This window comes from Lycium barbarum, chromosome 10 (assembly GCF_019175385.1).
Source record: "Lycium barbarum isolate Lr01 chromosome 10, ASM1917538v2, whole genome shotgun sequence".
Classification (NCBI taxonomy): Eukaryota; Viridiplantae; Streptophyta; class Magnoliopsida; order Solanales; family Solanaceae; genus Lycium; species Lycium barbarum.
In genome coordinates, this window is record NC_083346.1 from 60,026,343 (window position 1) to 60,033,225 (window position 6,883).

The 6,883-nt window shown below is 41.2% G+C and overlaps 1 non-coding gene across 1 annotated transcript; it reads left to right on the forward strand.

The window, feature by feature from the left end:
* Positions 1 to 4,144: 4,144 nt before the first annotated feature.
* On the forward strand, positions 4,145 to 4,250 carry LOC132616347 (small nucleolar RNA R71). Its single transcript, XR_009573135.1, has one exon. It is a non-coding gene; the product is annotated as a small nucleolar RNA R71 (small nucleolar RNA).
* The last annotated feature ends 2,633 nt before the right edge of the window (positions 4,251 to 6,883 follow it).

Here is a 6,883-nt window from a genome sequence, read left to right on the forward strand (position 1 = left end):
AACACTCTTGGCCTCATCATTGGGTAAAGCCACCGCCTCAACCCATTTTGAGACATAATCCACAGCTACCAAGATGTATTTCATTCCACCAGAACTCACAAAAGGTCCCATAAAGTCAATCCCCCAGACATCGAACACTTCCACCTCCATAACAAAATTCATAGGCATCTCTTTCCTTCTGCCGATATTCCCTTGCCTTTGACATTGATCACAGGACCGCACCAAAAGATTAGCATCATGAAAAATAGTCGGCCAGTAATAGCCGCACTCAAGTACCTTGGCTGCAGTCCGGTTTCCGCTATGATGAACCCCAACAAGAGAGTCATGGCATGCCTTTAGAATTTCCATCACTTCACTTTCCGGAACACAACGCCGAATGATGTTATCAGCGCATGTACGGAACAAATAAGGCTCGTCCCAATAGTACTGCCGAACATCCCGCAAGAATTTCTTCTTTTGGTAAGTTTTGATATCATCGGGAACTATACCTGTTACCAAATAATTGGCAAAATCATCATACCATGGTGTTACCTCATTTGACACCGCCAACACCCTCTCGTCTGGAAAAGCATTATCTATATCAAGCTCATCAGACGGTCTCCCAGCTTCTTCAAGCCGAGAGAGATGGTCAGCCACCTGGTTTTCAGTGCCCTTTCGGTCTATTACCTCAAAATCGAACTCTTGCAGCAGTAGCACCCATCTGATCAGTCGCGGCTTTGCTTCCTTCTTTGCCATGAGGTATCTCAAGGCTGCATGATCAGTATAAACCACAACTTTGGACCCCAACAAGTAGGCCCGAAATTTTTCGAAGGCAAATACAATGGCAAGCAGCTCTTGCTCCGTCACTGTGTAATTCATCTGTGCAGCATTCAGTGTTCTACTAGCATAATAGATCGGGTGCATAATTTTATTGTGCCTCTGCCCAAGCACAGCACCAATCGCAAAACCACAAGCATCACACATCAGTTCGAATGGTAGGGACCAGTTAGGAGCAACAATAATAGGAGCAGTAGTGAGACACACTTTTAACTCCTCAATCGCCTTCTGGCACTTCTCATCAAACACAAATTTAGACTCTTTTTCAAGAAGCTTGCACAAATTATTGGCAAATTTAGAGAAATCTTTGATAAAGCGCTTGTAGAACCCAGCATGCCCCAAGAAACTTCAGACATCTTTGACTGAGATAGGTGGAGGAAGTTTGGAGATCACATCAATTTTTGCTTGATCGACCTCGATTCCCTTTTCAGAGATTTTGTGACCGAGGACGATTCCTTCCTTCACCATAAAATGGCATTTCTCCCAGTTCAGCACCAGATCAGTCTCTTCACACCTTTTTAGCACTTGACCCAGATGGCCAAGAGAATCATCAAATGAGTCACGCACCACGAAAAAATCATCCATGAACACCTCCAAGAAATCCTCTACCATGTCAGAGAAGATTGACATCATGCACCTCTGAAAGGTCACTGGTGCATTACACAAACCAAAAGGCATCCGGCTGAATGCAAATGTCCCATAAGGACAAGTGAACGTGGTCTTCTCCTGATCTTCCAGATCAATGTTGATCTGATTGTAACCCAAATAACCATCAAGGAAACAATAATAAGAACGCCCTGCTAGTCTATCCAACATCTGATCAATGAAGGGCATAGGGAAGTGGTCCTTGCTCGTGGCTGTGTTGAGCTTGCGATAATCCATGCAAACTCTCCAACCGGTGACAGTTCTGGTCGGGATCAACTCATTCTTAGCATTCGGTACAACAGTAATACCACCCTTCTTAGGAACACATTGGACGGGGCTCAACCATTTACTCTCAGCGATCGGGAAAACCACGCCTGCATCTAGCCATTTGATGATTTCTTTCTTGACGACCTCTTGCATATTCTCATTTAGTCGCCTCTGATGCTCTACACTTGGTTTGCTGCCCTCCTCCAACTAAATTTTGTGCTCACAGATCCGAGATGGGATACCTCGAATATCTGCTATGGTCCAACCAATAACACGCCTATACTCCCTCAATACCTCCAAAAGCTGCACAATCTGCTCCTCAGTCAATGAAGCTGAAACAATCACCGGTAATGTGCTGTCGGGACCAAGGAACTCATATTTCAGGTGTGACGGGAGCTGCTTAAGCTCCAACTTAGGTGACTCAATGATCGAAGGCTTTTCTAGAGGAGTTGTTCTATTTTCCAGATCAAGACTCAACTTCTTTGGGTGGTATGTGTATGAGCCCAACCCAACAAGTGAGTTAACTGTCTCCTCATAGCCTTCCATGTCTTCAGCATCGAAATTCATCAGAATGCCAGCCAAAGCCTCAGCCAAGCTCTCTTCTTCCATTTTGAACTCCTCTGCATCATCAACTACATCAAATGAATCAATTACCGAAATGCTCTCATAAGCACTTGGTAACTTCATCCCTTTGCTAGCCTGAAAAGTCACTTCTTCATTGTTGACTCGAAACTTGATTTCATTTTTTTCAGAATCCATCAAAGCCCTCCCTGTAGCAAGGAAAGGCCTCCCCAGAATGATAGGAATGTCCCGATCAACAGCACAGTCAAGAATCACAAAGTCAGCGGGCAACAAAAACTCACCAACCCGCACAATCACATCATCAACCACCCCAACAAGTCTTTTGATAGACCTATCAGCCATCTGCAACCTCATCGTAGTCGGCCGTGGCATTCCCAAACCTGATTGCTTATATATAGCAAGGGGCATCAAATTAATACTCGCCCCATTATCACACAAAGCGCGAGCAAAATCATGGTGCCCAATAGAACAAGGAATGGTGAACGCCCCAGGATCTCCTTTTTTCTGAACAGTTGTGGTTGAGATAATGGAACTCACAGTGTGAGTCAAACTCATGGTTTCATGTTGAACCGTCTTCTTCTTAGTCAGCAACTCCTTCAAATATTTCGCAAAACCGGGAATATCCTTGACAGCTTCCAAGAATGGAAAATTCAGAGATAACTGCTTCAACTGATCATAAAACTTCTCAAACTTAGCATCTTCATACTTCTTTACCAACCTCTGAGGAAAAGGAGGTTTAGATTTGAAAAGTTGTGTCAAAGGGCGGAGAGCCCCTTTTACAGCCTGCTTTCTTGTGTTATCAGCTTCCCTCGCCATCTCTGGAATCTCAACATCCTTCTTGTTAGTAGGAATCTCATCAGCAATAATGGATGCTTCAGACTGCACCTCATTCTCTTCATCTATCGGCTCAAGATCAATCACCTTTTCAGCAGCCCCCTGTATTTTTTTACCACTTCTAGTTGTGATGGAAAATGCACGGTCTATACCGCCTCCCCCATTCTTGGGATTTAGAATAGTGTCACTTGAAAGTCCTCCCTTTTTAGGAGGGTGCTGCTCTCTAGAAATATCCCTCATCTGCGACTCAAGCTTCTGAATAGCCACTGTATGAGAACCCACTGTTTCTGTCAGCCCAGATAAAGTCCTTTCAGACTTAGATTGATTTGCCAGAATCTTCTCAAGCATTGCTTCAACTTTCGAACTACCCTGCTCTGATGACTGCCCTTTTGGTGGTATATAAGGATTGGAACTCTTGTTCCCAAAATTGTTGCTGTTGTTGTAGCTCCCTTGGTTCGCACCACCATAGTTATTGTTGTAGTTCCTAGAGTTGTTGTAAGCACCTTGACCTTGCTGAGGTCTCCATTGATTCTGATTTTGATAGCCACCTTGGTAATTCTGTCTTTGATAACCCCCTTCAGAGTTATTAACATAATTGGCATCTTCAACCTGCATGGGTGGCCCATCAAGGAATGGACCATCATGAGCATGGTACATCCCTTTTGGCAAAACTACATCATCCTCACAAACATTTACATTTTTGATCTGAGATTCATCGAACGTCTTCGTCAGCAAGGAAATATTTGTTGCAAGCTCTGCCAATGTTTGCTGGGTATCCTGATTTTCCTTCACTATATTCTGGAGCATAGTACTACCGTATGGTACCACTTCAACATTGTTTGAGTGCCAAGCCTGATTATTAGTTGTCAGCTTGTTAAGTATAGTGGTCACTCGTCGAAAGGTCTTGTTCATAAAACACCCATCAGCTGCATTGTTAGCTACTGACTGTGTCACTGGATCTAACCCTATGTAGAACTTCTCCATCAATATATTTTCCGGAAAACCATGATTCGGGCTCTTCTGCAAATACTCTTTGAACCTCTCCCAGGCTTCATATAGTTGTTCCCCCGGTCGCTGCTTGAATTCATAAATCTTGTCGCGAATCTCAGCCTTCTTGCTAGGGAGGTACCACTTTGTAAGAAAAACGGCTACCATTTCTGCCCATGAAGTAATTGAATTTCGGGGCAGCTTCTCGAACCATGTTCTTGCCTCCCCAGCTAAGGAATATTTGAATAACCTCAACTGAATAGCATCTTGTGGAACATTGTTCTGGATATGATTAGCACACACATCCACAAAATTCTGCAAATGACGTTGAGGGTCATTCTCGGTAGAGTTCCGAAAGTATCCCTCAAGTTTCAACAGCTGGTATAAAGATGAGTCGATTTTCACTGTAGCAGCTCCAACTCGAGGTTGAACAATAGTAGATGCATAGTCCTCCTCTTGAACAAGTTCAACAAAAATATTCTCATCATCAGATTCATTCGCCTGATTGTTCAACCGATTCACCTGATTACCAGCACGCTGATTCTGTTGATTTTGATTCATGTTCACCTAGTTTACACAGAGTAGAAAACAAGGTGTGATGGAATAAGAAAAAGACTTTAATCAAAGAAACACTATTTAGTAATTTCAAAACCGTATTCCCTGGCAACGGCGCCAAAATTTGATACGCTCAAATTACACCTATTAATGGTATAACGCGGACGTTGTCCAATATAGTAACCCAACAAGGTTGGGGTCGAATCCCACAGGGAATATGGTGTGAAAAGGTTACTAAAATCGCAAATGCTAAGTTCTAGGTCTAATGTCTTAATCCGATAATTTGTGTAAAAGTTGGTTGTTTCTATGACTAATTGCTAAACTATTGCTTTGGTGGAAATTTATGGTAAGAGAAACTAAGGTTGTGTCCCCGTTAGATAGAGTGTATGATCATGGGTATTGATCTTGATATACTTCTAATGGATCATTATATGAATGCGCTTAATCTCTATGTGAATCTCTATTATTTCCCAATAAATAAAGATTATATCTTTCTATGATTTTTCCAAATATAAGAAAGTGATTATGAAGAACGATTAATCATGCCAAGTAAATTCCTCTTATTCCTAAGTGAATTTATTAAACAAAGTTTAAAGCTTTGAGTTCATGTTAATTATTATTACCAACCCTAATTATTTTTCCAAATAAATTTAGGGTTTATGACTTTAATCAATGTTTGCAACCATTAATCATGAATGAAGAATGAAGAATAATCAAACCCTAATAATCCATTATGTGTATATCAATCACAACACCCAATCACAAAACACCCATCATTGGGTTCACAACCCTAGTAAAGGAATTTAGCTACTCATGATAAAGAACAAGAAATAAGAAATTGAAGAATTCATAAATGCTTACTTTGGAATAAAAAAAGAATTGGTAATACTTGAATTGATGTTTGAATCTTCAAAAACTAGAGAGAAGTTTTTGTTCTAAGTCAAGAGACAAAAATATATTGAATGCTGAATATTAAAACCCTACAATGACTATTTATACGTTTCAAAATTACATAAGTTACAGATTTTGCACTTCAGTCCCGTCATGATGAAATACTGTCCGTAAATCACTTTACGGACCGTAAAAATGGTTTACGCCCTCGTCGTCCTCTCAGCTGTGTTGAACTTAACCTTCCAAAATACGGACCGTAAAGTGGTTTACGGTTCGTAAACTTCTTGGTCGTCTTTCACTTTGCTAATCTCAGACTTTCTGCCAGATGCTTGAATGACTAAATACGTGATGGAATACGGACCGTAAACTGAAATACGGTCTGTAAACTGAGCTCGTAAATCACCATCTTCTCAGCTTGACTTTCTGTTTCTGAAATCTTTTAATACGACCACGGAATACGGCCCGTATTGTAGAATACGAGCCGTAAACCTCAATTTACGACCTGGTTCTGCACTTCAACTGCGATTGTGCCAAATCTGTTCCTTTACCTGAAAAACACTAAGAAACACGTAAAATCACATCGACTTGCTTAAAAACAAGTAAAACGTATAGACGAAAAGTATCGATTTTGGCGTAAAAATCACGCTACATCAACACCCCCAACTTAAAGTATTTGATTGTCCTCAAGCAAGCCGTACCACGCAACGACTCAATCTAACACCTAGATATCACAGAATAAAAATGTCTACATCGGTTTTGCCTCGGAACTTCTGGCATGCATGTTTTCTTTCAACTGACCACCCCAACTGTCTATTGTACAACAATATTACACACTTTAAGAATGTTATGAGTAACCATGACGCTTCAATACATGACATTACATTTTCGAACATATTATCATGCATAAAAACACTACTTTCGGCGGTCACTTTAGTTTGTTCAACTCTCATCCTTATGCTCTCACATAGACCAAAGAATGTCCCAACACACATATATACGACAAGAATGGGACGAAGATGAATGAGACGAGAAAAACACTCAACACTCACAAAGAATTCATATTCACACATGCAAATACCATAGGCTTGCCCTTATTTTCTGTGTTCTCGTCCTAGGCTCGTTCGGTTGTGATCACATTAGGACTTGTTTCGGCTTGTAATGTAGGCTTAGGGACGGGTAGGATACTTTTTGGGTATTAGTGACTCACCCTCCTTGACACTACAACATCTCTTTTACCCTGATTCACCTCTTTTCTTTCCAGCCCCGTCTTTCCTTTAACGTTTTCGACCTCGATGTGGTTTTATTC